The 13,688-nt window shown below is 45.1% G+C and overlaps 1 long non-coding RNA gene and 1 other non-coding gene across 2 annotated transcripts; one reads left to right on the forward strand and one right to left on the reverse strand.

The window, feature by feature from the left end:
* Positions 1-5,894: 5,894 nt before the first annotated feature.
* Trnaq-cug lies at positions 5,895-5,966 on the reverse strand. Its single transcript has one exon. It is a non-coding gene; the product is annotated as a tRNA-Gln (tRNA).
* A 5,271-nt stretch (positions 5,967-11,237) lies between these two features.
* Positions 11,238-13,468, forward strand: LOC122369696. The gene is made up of 3 exons (XR_006254453.1): positions 11,238-11,323; positions 12,740-12,874; positions 13,360-13,468. It is a non-coding gene; the product is annotated as an uncharacterized LOC122369696 (long non-coding RNA).
* The last annotated feature ends 220 nt before the right edge of the window (positions 13,469-13,688 follow it).

Here is a 13,688-nt window from a genome sequence, read left to right on the forward strand (position 1 = left end):
CCGTCCGTCTCCAGCTATGTCATTAGTCATACCATCACTCTCATCACCCCAAGACTCACCCCCGAGTACCTCCCCCTCGATCCATCTCACCTCGGGCGGCCAGAGTGCCCGCGCCTCGTTAGTCGGGTCATTTCCGGCGCCCATCATTTCCGCCGGCGGCCACTTCCGGTCACTTCCGGCCCGTGTGGCGGCAGCCGGAAGCGGAGGCTTCCGGCGCGCTGGAGCGGCGCGGAGGCGCCGAGCATCAAGGCAGAGCTGGCCGGAGGGCATCGCCAGGTCATTGTGGGGTCATCAGGAGAGGAGGCAGCGGCTATCTTCGGGGAACATAGACGAGTTTTGGGCAGCTCATCGGGTAAGAAATAGTCAGAAGTTCGAACGGTATAAGACGTCATTTCAAACTCACGCTGATGACGATTTGAGTAAATTGATGCCTTTTGTGAAACGTCCAAGACTGAATCAATAAATGATTTCTTTTTAGGAAGCCGTCTCAAAAAGCAATCAAATCACTACAAGGCCATTCGTGGAACATATCACAGAGCACTTTGGCACTGGCCCAAGTTTTTCATCTGCAATGCAATGCCTGTCACGGTGCCGAATTCCATTGGATAATTTTAACTCTAACCAATGACGTCACAATACAGCTGATTGCGCCACGTCAGGGGAGATCAAAGGAGTGCCGACGGGCGTCGCCAACTTCACTGGCAACTTGGTGACTGGACGGGTTCTGACCAACAATATTTGATGACGTCATCATGGCAATGCTGGCGACCAGTGCTGGGCTGAGCTCAGATGTCCCCAGACCAGACCCCAACATTTTGCTGTTGGAAAGAAAAGTACTGGGAATCGAATGCTGGGTGAGCATTGATAATGTTTGCTATTGATGTAAGATGTCATGATTATGCAGTGCGGGACAGGAATAACGTAGATATGTAGGCATACGTAAAAAGACGTAGGTGCTCCATTACCTACTGGGTTGAAATTGTGTATGAGGTCATTCACACGTCAAGCTTTTAAGTTTTAACACAACTCCCTCAGGTAGGTAGGAATTGATTCCGTCACTCATCATGCTTTTCTCATGTCTCTGTCAGTTATCGTTCATGTTCGACGATATGAATGCCTCCATTGTATCCCTGTACAAACTGGGCAGCTGTTTATTTTCCCCACTGATTTCTCCCTAACCGCTATGGACGGGGCGCTATCTCCATCATTCGTCTACCGCCGTCTCTCGGCACACCGTCAGCTGACTATTTCTGCGGCGCACGTGACGCATCGCGCGCCACCACCGCCGCCGCGGCGAGCCCTACAAACGAGCGTCTGCCACAGAAATTGATGTCTACAATTCACCATAATGGCCGTGCCGCTTTGTTGAGCTGGCGGCTCGCCTTATTGATAGCCTAATATATTACGGCCATTCGTTCTGCTAACTGCCGGCGCCCGGACGGGCTTCAGTGACATGCATTTCAATGGGAAAACGGCCCTTAAAGAATGGGCCAGTTTGGCGTCGGGCTGAGTGATCATTTATTTGCTTGTCGACTGGCTCAAAAACTCTTTCACGCGGCGTAACGGAGATAAATGAGCCAAGGTGGCGAGAGCGGCACAGTGCTCCGGCCGCGCGGCGCTTTAAAAATGGCCGCCGCACGCGGTCGGGCCGAGTGGTGAAAGGCGGCGAGCGGCGGCGCACCAGAAGTCACCTCGCCGCCGTAATGGCGCGTCATTAATGCGGCGACGTCTGTGAAAAGAGGCGTGGCTGCTAATTTATAGCCGCGGCGGCGGTGATATATGGGGGACAGGAGACGCTGGACGTGTGTGTGATTAGGAGACGGGCCGCGGACCACGGGGCCGCCCGGGGAGGGGACAGGTGGATAATGGATGTAATACAGCCCGCCCGCGCCACGTTCGTCGACACTCCCCTAGCGGAGACACACGCCTGGTGGTGTATACTTTATTGATGGAGGCGGAGCACGTATAACTCGTGTATATAACTGGTGATAAAGGGAGAGATCACCAATCAGCAGTACATCACAATGGAACACAATAGTCGAAGGAGGGATGCATATTATAAAAAAATCAAGCGATTCTGTATTTGAAAACAAATACAGAATCATGGAACTCATGAAAGCATGAAACGTAATGATGCGCAAACGCTGAAAGTGTCTTAATTTTTAAGCCTATGAACCAGTCTTGGATTCAACTTAAATGGAAGTGTTAGGCATCAAAATGGAGCACAGGGAAGCAATCATCTTGCGAAAATCGTATATAACCGTGCAGCCACTCTACTGTCATTATGATAACATCATTCACTGTTTAGCTTTAGAAGCTATAGTTCGTTTTTTTTTCAAAAGGACGCTGGCTCCAGGGTATATTGAATTAGGGGGTAGGACCAAGTTTAGTAGGCATGATCTCAGCAATTATCTTGTTTTATATGGCGGTTTTCATTATCACAATATTATTTTTGATATCATTAACTTTGTATATCTCGGTTTTACGAAAAATAGTAGGGCAACAAAGATAAATTTCGCGAAAAAATAATTTTAGTTGGAAACATCCATTCTGGTATGCAAAATTCAGTATGAAGCCCAGTATGGTGACCGTCTACTGTGCTTCCAAGGCTGAGTACCTGATATCAACAGGAGTTGTTTATTATTTTGCCTTACGTTGCTAGGTGGTTGCTAGGGAGCTAAGGATACTCTCTTGCGCGATCATTTGCACTTATTTTTCCTCATTATATCGACATGTTGTTGTTTCTGAGACCTAACTCATGCTAAGAAAAAAGCAATTTTCTTAAAATGTGTATTTAAGTGCCGTAGTATTAACACAGCTCTGCAATTCTGCTTAAATATCTCTAAAATCCTGACTTCCCGGAAAATTGTTGGTGGTGATGGGGATCGAGCCCGTTGATAAAGAGTAAGTCAATATTCAAAGGCTTCAAAACGTTATTTTTTGTTGTTCTGTGAAATAGCAATGCAAAGACCGATGACAGTGCCAGTGTTGAACTTTCCAATGAAGCATTGCAATTAGTAGTAAGGTTATTATTACCTAAGATATCTTCCATCAAATAATAGAATTCTGCCATTGTCTTGCTGTAGAACAGGGTTACTTTCAGTCTCTTGGGAACACGATTTGCCGGTCTCAGATCGAAAAACACTTCAAAAAGCGGTAATAGACAATGAAATTCCCCACCTGATAGCATCTCGGGTTTTTATATATCCTGTCTAGAATTTTCATAAATCAGACGTAAAAATGGCCGATTTCGTCAGATTCCGAATTTTTGCCATTGGGTCTAATGTAAAGCATGGCTACTTTCAGTCTCTTGGGAACACGATTTCCGTACCTCAGATTGAAAAACACTTCAAAAGTCGCAGATAGTAGACGATTTAATCTACAAGATAGCATCTCGCTTTTTTTCTGTATTTGGTCATGTATCTTCATAAAACCCTCTCAAATATAGTCAATTTAGCATTAAAGTCTATGGATTTAGAAGAATTTTCATATCCGACTAGATTTGGGCTACCATGTCTGTCGACCGGGGGCCGGCTGGCTCCAAGTTCATTATCGAAGCTCTCACGTGAGTTTTAGCAGCTTCAGCGTCTGGCAAAAAAAAATATTATCGAAAGAATAGGTATTCGATTACAAACTTTGCACGGTAAGTACCCGGAAATTGTGTCTTGAAAATTAGCATACTATTATGACGTCTCTGGTGGCAGCAGGCACCCAATGTCCGTGCGATGGGACAAAGTGTCGACGAATTCGGGGGTAGCTTTGTTTTTCACTGTTGCCCAGGCTGTAATCGAGTAAGCGGTTCCGTCCATGGTATTTATACGTTACATTGCAATGCAAGTTCGACAGCATGACGTCACCAATGTTCTAACATCTAGTCCTAGAACGCACGCATGGAAATTATCGGGAAGAAATCACATGTTAAAATTAGTTGACGTTCCATTTTCGCAGGTTCAGTTTTTGCCCGTTTTGCTCGCCAAAACACGTGCTTTTTCGAAAAAAAATACTTGGAGTCAGAGTCCTTTTGAAAAAAAGAACTATAACATTGAGCTTAATAAAATATTATTCATTCAATATTTTTCACACGTATGAATGCTGACAAACAAGGAAAGGGTTTTAAGGGAGAACAATTTTCCGATAGCAATAAATCGCTACGAAAAGGATCGCCATTTGAATCGCCTCAAAATACCTCTCCAGTTCGCTTCGCAATATTCATTTCAGGCATGATGAACTCCCGCACCATAACTCCCTACTCAATTAAAATGCTAATTGATATTACCTAGCTATTCATTACGAAAATATGTAAGCTGTTCTACACAAATTATTCGTTTAATTTATAATTCCGCCTATAACTCATAGATCTATATTCATTTAGTTTGTAAATTCGCAAATTCGCTAATTTTTCATGTGAATGTCGAGGACCTGAAATGCCCCCTTACAGGAAATGAATTATGTAACGGCATGCAATCCCCGATCATACAACACTACGGATCCCCAGACGAGTCAGTTTTGGACTCCATACTCTCCAGACTCCAGCAACAAAACACTATCGCGCTCGATTTAGTAATAACTATGGCTACAAGTAGAAAAAAGCGACGGTTTGCACCCAGGACACGACCCTGAACAGGACCTATTTGGTGAATGTCCAACCATCAATATCAAGCTTCTCTACTGACAGAAAGTTCCAGAATCTGCTAATATTTTATAAGATATCAAATGACGAAAAACTGTATTTCACATCTGCTCAGGTGAAACTTAATCGATACGGTGAATGACTGAGGCAGGAAATGCTCAGTAAGCTATAAGCTTCAAAGAGTTCTTTTTAAAAAGCAGTCATTCATTGAATTGGGTTTCTTCACTTAGGGATATCCCAGTCATCACTAAATAAATAACCACATTTTCCCATCCATCTGCACACCCCACGAAAAACGACAATTTCAGCTCATATCTCCCTAATGATAGAGCCCTTTCGCCTGCGCTAAATCACCTCTGGAATTGCAGTCCCCATAACTTTCCGGCCGGCGGCGACTCCGATCCCGAATGGGCCGAATAATTTCGCAAATATGACCCGTAAACCTTCATCAGCGTCAAAGAGAATGTGCTGGCGCGCCGTCGAATGATTTAGACGCCACCACGAGGGATTTGTGATGGGCAGCCGTCGAGCGAGAGATCCGAACATCCAATGGGAACTCCATGGGGTGCAGGTAAGGATATGAAGCGATTCCCAGCTGTTCAGTTTTGGTGATGAGTAGTAGATTTAAATGAGGAATATAGATCTTCAATTTTTCGATGACGTTTGCTTATTTCGTTTTCATACCTGTAAAAAGTTCGATGTTACAATGCCATTTTACTACTTTTTTAGTTAATAAGCTATCGTCCATGCATCTCGTCTTCTTCAAGATAAATCATAAGATGTGAATCAAGATGTTAGAAGACGATTCATTTCTAACAGTTATTTGATATTTTTATAAGCGGCCACTTCGTTTGCCATGCGTAGGTACAGTGAGCGGAACAGTGGCGAGACCAGCACGCCATGCGGCACAGTATATCTACAGGCGCCCACTACTAGCGACATCTATGGGCCGAAGTGGCGTACTATCCGGTACAGCATACCTTCAGGCGCCTACTACTAGCGACATCTATGGGCCAAAGTGGCGTGCTATCCGGTACAGTATACCTTCAGGCACTCCCTACTAGCGACATCTATTGCCGGGTAGATAATTATCCGGCGCAGCATTTTAACAGGCGCTAACCACTAGCGACATCTATGGAGAGGAATATGAGCATCCAACGGAAAAGAACAGAGTTGAGAGTTCCTGATTAAGTTCACGAGTGTTCGTTTTTAGTAATTCCCAAGGTCCGTTACCAAGTTCATTCGCTTCAAAAGGCAAACAATCAGGTCCCGCCGAGATTTGAACTCGGATCGCAGGATTCAGAGTCCTGAGTGCTAACCGTTACACCACGGGGCCGACGGTTCGCCAACGGTTGGCGCATTTCGGCAGCTTTTTGTGAATAAATAAGAAATCAAGATGATACAAAATTAGGAGATAAGCAACAATGTTGGTTAGACATCCATATCAGGCCCATGTCACTCCACTTTTGATGACATCATAAGGGGGCCTCAGGACAATTATTGGCGCGGTGCGCCACAATCACTCCCAAGCTTCTTGCCAACAGCTGCAATTTTTGAAAATATTATTTTGAAATAAAGTTTCAAATATTGTAATAAAGTTGTCACTTAAATCTATACCATATCTAAAAACTTACTGAAAAATGATTTATTCATAGTAAAAATATAAGCTCGATGCATTTTTACGTTGCTTTCCTGCTGCTGCAGAGGGTTTTTAAATCGTCTTATCTTCAAAACCGGCCATTTCTTAGCATATTGCTGCTGTTTTTTGTCGCTAGAAAATTAGTTGGGCTTTCCATTGACATCAACGGTTGAGCGGTATGTGTAGAGTGCCATCAATAATCTTCAAATGAAATAAGTCATTTTTAAGTTGCAAAGGAATGGAGTACCCCTTGCGAGCATCAGGGGTGACGTCACTCAGGATCTGTCTCTGATTGGTCGACGGCGGAGTGACTGTACCTTCTATAGATGGCCTTGGGTGAGACAAGCTTGGTTAGATTCGCCAGCTGATCGCTTAACAACACCTTCTGATACTGGAGTTAAGTTTCAGTGAACAACAATCTTTAAAAAGACATTTATCATTTCCTCGACAAACCTAACTTTCTTAGGATCCCAGTCTCTCTTAGGAGCTTAGGATCCCAAATTTGCGGTAGCGTTAGTGCGTTAGCGGCTTGCGGTGCGGGCGTTTCAGTTTTGTGGCGTTTGCGGTGGCGTTGTTTGCGGAATGCGGATGGCGGCGGGCGTGCGTTTTTTTTTGGCGTTTGCAGTTGTGTTTATTGGCGATCTTTTTTTTTAATCTACCGTCCGTGGCATAGACGAGCACTTCCAGAGCGCATGCACATTCACATAGTAGGTACGCATCTACATAGTACAAAACAAGCATTGTTATGCGAATGCCACCCTAGTTTAAGGTTGGCTTTAAGGGGTATTATTCTCAGCTACATCTTGTTCCTCCGAGATAGTATAAAATAAGGAAGATAGAATCACAGCAACAAACGTCATACCACAGTGTCGATTAGCATGGCATCCTCCATGCAGCGGAGAGCAAACATTACCATCAGTCACCGGCGGCGCGCCGAAAACGCCGCGCCCGCGCCGGGTTCGCTCCGTTGTTTGGAGAGCGGCAATTCTGGCGCGCCGCCGCGCCGGATGTGCCGCTCGGCGCCGATGGCGGACCTTTGTCATTTTTATGGGAGGCGCCATAAATGTATTGCTCCATATTGCAGATAACCAGAACAGATGTCTGACATCAACAAAATAAGCTTATTTTATCTGGGCAATAAAGCTTAATTTATGGCTCTCCGGAGGGGCAATTTGATCCTTATGAAGAGCATCAAAAATTTGACTTGTCTGCCGGGGAATATAAATGGTGCGAGTTAGGGAGGGCCCGGCAGTGTAATCACCACTGCGCTGAAATTGCAGCACTGCAATGCGCCACTGCCGCCGCCGCCGCTGAAATATGGCAGCACCGGCCGGCTGCCAGCCGTGACATATGGCAGCGCAGAACGCCACCGTTGCACGCGCTCGGTGAAACGGCGCTACGTGAGGCGTTAATAGCGGGGCAATGGGGCCGCTGGCACTGCCTAATTAATTATGGTGAGTGCCGGTAGTTAATTTGACGGTCTGTGGCCGTGCAGATTTCCGTAACCAATTGCGTGTTTAAAGTGTCTATTTAAACTCATATTGGAAACTTCACGAACCGCTTACGGTGTTCAAAAATGCATGCGTGAAACCATATGCAGTGTGAAAAGTAGAATATACAAGAAGAATATGTGCGGTGCATTGTTCCTCGACAGATACCACATATAATTTACATATTACGTACTGGCATGCCAACGTAGCGACACTGTCCATATCCATCGAGCATGACATGGGAAGTGCTACATCTATCTAAACCTAAGAGATTAAATCAATGTGTTCCGTGTACGATGAAGCTTCGAAGTACATATTTGTGTCCAGCGCATTTAAAAGTAAGCATTTCACACTGTGATTGTGTTGTGTCTAAATGCACATGTTTGCATTCATCTGACATGTGGCTGAATAGATATGGACCATAAATGATTTGCCCCAAAGCGCAAGGCCTTTCATGCAATTTTATACTTAATCATACTATATTCTATATTTCAATCTATATTCTATCTATCAATCTATATTCTATAAACGATTTCAAAACACTTGTAGAATCAGCCTATGTAGTAACATTCTGCCACGTCAATAATACACATTATGCACAGTGTTGAATTGGAAACAATACTTTTCACCGTTGACAAATTATAAATGAGTGCTTGACCTGCTTCAGAAAGAGCGCAAGCGCCCTCTCCTAAAAAATGAGGGCACATGCTACCAGAATCGCACGCTTCACAGCGAACACGTTTCTTCCATCGCGCGTCGCAGCCCCAGGCGATGCAGCACACTGAATATAAAACTCAACTGACCACAAATTCCGCCCGACTTCATTTCGATGGACAGCTCGTGCATTAATGACTGGCGGCTACTTTGACAGCCGGAGGTGACAAGTCGGCGTGTCAGGTGGCATCCATGTCGCCATTAGTCTCAGCATGTCGAGCAAACTTATACAATGACAGGTGACATGTGCCGCATAATGTCGACATGTGAACCTGACGTGTCATAAATAATGCCAGGTATGACACGCTACGCGCTGTGCATAACTTAGAGATGTGTTTGAGATGCTGTGACCGGTACAGCTGTCACGATTTAGTGCAGTGGAGAACCTGCTGGGGCATTGCTGGCAATGCGGCTTCGTGCATATCAGAATGACGTGAGGTTGCCATTTTCGTAGACACATGTTGAGTTATGTTTGAATTAAAATACACATGTCACACAGCAGATGATTCAAACATGAACTGGCGCATGAAATGATTATTTGCCGACATGACTAGTTATCAGTTTCAGATGACCACGATTCCGGTCCCTAAGTCCTGCAGAAGCAGCTGTGTGCTGAACATTATGCATACTCTTGCTAAATACGAGAAAGTCAATTTTCCATATAATTTCGAGAGCTGGCCGGTGTTCTTCCGCGTAAGTAAGTGAAAAAAGGCATCAACAATGAATTGGGACTCTAAATAATGCCTGATAATAAATAATGGTGATACGCCAATCGCTCTCTTAGCCAGAGATTTAGGGTCTTGGCCAGAGAGAGCATCTGCATATCGAAGCCGTCCCACTAGATCAACACGAGACAGGCTGTCTCATGAGTCGCTCAACACAAAGAGCATAGGCAACCCAATCGACTTAGTCCGTCTGTCGAATTTGTCCAAGACTTCACTCCAGGCACACATTCTGTCGCCGATAAATTTTCACTCTGTCGAGATCGGCAAATAAACTGTCCGCTCCCCGGGGCTCCGTCAACAAATGGCTCTCTGTTCAGCGCCGACAAACGCGAGCAGCGCGACAACCAATCAGCGCCCAGGGAACGCTGGATGCATCGTTAAGCTAGCGTGTTCGTTAACGTTTCAATACAGGGTTGTTGGGGGAATAGAACAAAGAGGGCGAAGACCTGCTTCCTGGTCGTCCGATGTACTCGCAACTATGTATGTAGGCATGTGTGTGGCCGAAGAGGATCAAAATATCGAAGGGAACACGCTGAGGATATTGTTACGAGCGAGCGAGCGCAGCGAGCGAAGCGAAGTCTTTTCAATATAACGGGAAAATCTCAGTATGAGCGGCCCGGCCCGGCCCGGCCCGGCCTGTAACGCTTTTGAGAGGCTTATATCTCAGCAACCGCTGGACCGAATGGCCTGCGGTCTTTTTTTTTTTTTTTGCTGCAGGTAGCCCCATCCCTTCTACCCCGTAATTGACTACTTTTGATACATCTCAGTGACCGTCGTGGCACGTGCCACGCACGGTATATAGAGTACTAGGTAAAACCGGTTCGAAATTACAACACTAAGGTATTTTGACCACTATTTTCAGCTGACCCTTAAAGTCTAAAAAAGAGAACTAAGCAACAAATTTCAATGAGTTTCATTATTTGTATATATATTTTTGATTTATGATCAGAGACCACGCCATGTATGAATCTGTGAAGCATTAACGAAAATAAATTGTTGGCTATCTCCGCCATTTCAAAAATTATATATCTTAAGTTGCAAGGATTGTTCATGGACAAAATTAATTTTTCACAATCAAAATTTAAAATTGAAGGACAAAAAGTAATATCAAAGGCCAACTCCCTTTTGTTGAATTTCGAAATTACCATGGTTCTGAGCTGTTCAGCCTACCGGACCTGCCAATGCTCTACCATGGATTGTCGAGTAACTTCAGTGATGTGGGGCTTACAACATGGTCAAAAAATATCAAAATTGAATTATCTATCAGATTCTGTGCCTTTTGTTGCCTTTTAAAGGTTGGAAACTGTGTTTAGTTGATGTTCAATACATGACCACCATTGCTGTCCATGGTCACCCTGTTCCACTATATGTAATGATTCTCAAAAACTAAATCGATGTGGGGTCTAAATATTTCACTGAAATTAACAGCATCGCTTACATTATAACATATTAAAATGTCAAAACGTAAGAAACGCGGGAACTTTAAAAGATTTACGTCTAATTCTAAAACTTCGAATTTTGAATACAAAACAGTTCTGGACGAAAACATAGCTAGATGGCGAACTAGTCATTGTTGGGCTCACAAAGACCCTTTATTGAAATAAGAATTCAATTTTCTTTCAAAATATGTATGATTTATTGCAGTTTAAGAATCAAAAGATGCATTATTTTGGTCTGGTATGCGTTGGCTTCCTTGCCGCCTAAGGTCACACGGTGAGAGTTAATGGCATATTAATAGAAAACAAGACCGATGTGGGGTCTATTTAAAGCATGATAGTAAACAAAATTGAATTTTGTATCTATTGGTATAGGTTTTTAAACAAAATAAACGCGGGAACTTTACGAAACGTGGTATTGAAAACTGCCGACCATAATTATCACCCGCAGTTGCGCGCAGTTTTCTGTACTGCTATCGCTAGCAAACGCCAGCTTTTGTATTTGATTGGTTCAACGGCGTTTCTTTTACTGATTGAGAACACTTTTAAGTTTCAAGCTATTCAGCATGGCTTTGGATTCAACTCGAGGCGCTCGTATATAAACATTTTCAAATTTAATGAATTTTCTTGTTGGATTTGTTTTTGATAGGCCACGGAACAGGAAACGGATTTTGAAATGTATTTTTATTGTGAGTTTATCTGTGCCGGGTGGGGTGGATTTGTGTCAAGTTTCTTTTCTGTGGTTAGTTGAGATACAAATCAAAATAGTTTTTTATATTGATTTGCCATCGGGATTATTAGGTAGGTACCTATCCTACGAAGTATGTAGTCTACCTGAAGTCAAGTCTATATAAACCCCTCACCCAGATTCATTTTGGTCCTCTGCTCTCTTGTTTCCATGATCTGATCTTCTCTTCTGCGTCTCAATCTCCTGCTTCAGGTTGAGACCCTGCTGTGGTTGGCCATTTCGAGTTGTGCTTTTGGAGCTTGCAGCAATGCGTGTTGCAAGTAACTCACCAGAAAAGATGATGCTCTGAGAATTAATAAACAAAAGTCCACAAAGTCCTGTAATTGACAAGTTACATGGATAAGTTTGAGTTATTATATCATTATAAAAGTCTTGCAATGTGTGTAGCGATCATGAAATACATGCCCTCCGCGGGCTTTGTCCACCTCTCCCAAACATCCACCCTGCTAAGGGTTGGACTGGACAGACAACTGTCCGATGGGGGAAGCCTGGAGGCTGGAGGTTCCCCCAGGGTCCAATCTTATAAAATGTCTTACTATTCTATTCACGGCATTTGGTAACATTTATGGTGATGTCAGTGCTGTCAGTGCTGAGTCTGGGTGACTGAGTCTTGACAACTCACCTCAACCTTGGTGTCTGCCCAGACCAATGTTACCTCATAATGTCTCCAGGTCTCCACTGCTCTCCTTGCCTGTTTCAGCTGTCTACCCCTGCACGCCTGATTCCTGACTCCCTCTCTCATTCGCTTTACCCAGGTTTTGCCAATGTTCTGACTTGAGTGTGCGGTTGCTGCTTTTTGGTGCGCACACACCCCAGACTCTCCATCCAATTAACGCCTGAACAGTTGCTGAAAGTGCCTCCCACCAGACTTGCTGAATGGCTACTACTTGCATATGCTATCTGGACTGAAGCTTCCCCAACTAGCTGCCATGGCTCTCGGCAGCTGGGCTGAATAGGTCACAGGCCAAAGTTCATTTGGGTCAGGTTCATAAAATGTCAAGGACATGTGTAAAATTGATCAACTGGAGGGTACTGAAAGTTTCGTCGCAATCGGCGTCTTTTTTATGCGAGTTATGAGTTATCCGCGAGAAACCGAGGAGGGGTCCGTTCGACCCCCCCCCCCCCATACGGGCGAGGGTTAGGCCACATTCGGAAAGTCAAGCTACATCTAGCTAGGCACATCAGCCTATCACGGGCATTTGACTAGTAAAATATAGACATTTGCAGCCTTTTTTGACGTTGAATAAGCTGATTTAGTTATAGGTCGTCAATCGTCATTATATGCCTGCCGCCGCTTTTGTCGTCTTCATTGTGTGCTTTGTGGTTTTTTAGTTTTGATCATATCATCCTCCATCAGGCTTGTTTCTGGCGGTGGTTCTGGAGACAGCGTGTCGATCCAGCTGTAGAACGTCATCCGGAGGTGGCAGAGTGTGATGGCCAGCCACGCGGCGCGCGTATCGACATTGACCAGAAACTATCACATCATCTCCAGGTCAGTACCTAATTGTGTGAACCAACGCGTCCACAGGTCAGCTGTGTCCCTTTTCGTCACTAGATCAGCGACGTGATGGCAATTCTGTGACCCGTCACCCACCGCGTCCTTAGGTGGGTGGCTCGGGAGAACTTTTTGTGTTGCCGGGATGGGATGTCTGCTAATGCAGGTGCCGCTGCAACTTAGTGTCGTGACGTATGATGGGTCTCAGGTTCGGGTTTCGATTTCTCGAGTGAGAAATGTGTGTACAGGCTTATATACTGTTATTATAGCTGAGTGTGCGTCAGGAAACGTTATGAGCTATGAGTCGTGGTCGCCGTGGCTCATAGTGGTATTTGACGACCGTCGTGACCTGTGACGGTCACCGTGACTGCTATGTGATGGTCGCCGCGGCTGGCATATGACGGCCGCCGTGACTTCTATAACGGCCTTCGTGACTGAAACGTGACGGTCGTCTTGACATGCCGCGACTCGCTGCTTTACAGGTCACTGGTCGAGGGCGCTCGAGCTGACGGTGTCTTCCGACGGCTCCACGGTGACCAGCGCCGCCACCGCCGAGACCATCCGACTCCTGAAATGCTAACGGCCTTGCACGAAGCTCTAAGCATCCAGGTGCAAGGCAAGCGCCATGCTCAGAGGTGTCATCCGAAGAAGGCCGCACAGTGCACTTTAGGGTGAGCTCGGGTGTAGTGCGCGCCGACGGATAGGATGAAATGACGGGCCGGCCATCAGATTTCAGTGCGGGGATCAAGATGGTCGGAGCCGATGTGGCTCGGTTGATGGTGTGGCAGGGTTGATTGAGAGTGAAAGCGAG

Source organism: Amphibalanus amphitrite, unplaced genomic scaffold (genome assembly GCF_019059575.1).
Source record: "Amphibalanus amphitrite isolate SeventyFive unplaced genomic scaffold, NRLGWU_Aamphi_draft 001063F_arrow, whole genome shotgun sequence".
In the NCBI taxonomy this organism is placed as follows: domain Eukaryota; kingdom Metazoa; phylum Arthropoda; class Thecostraca; order Balanomorpha; family Balanidae; genus Amphibalanus; species Amphibalanus amphitrite.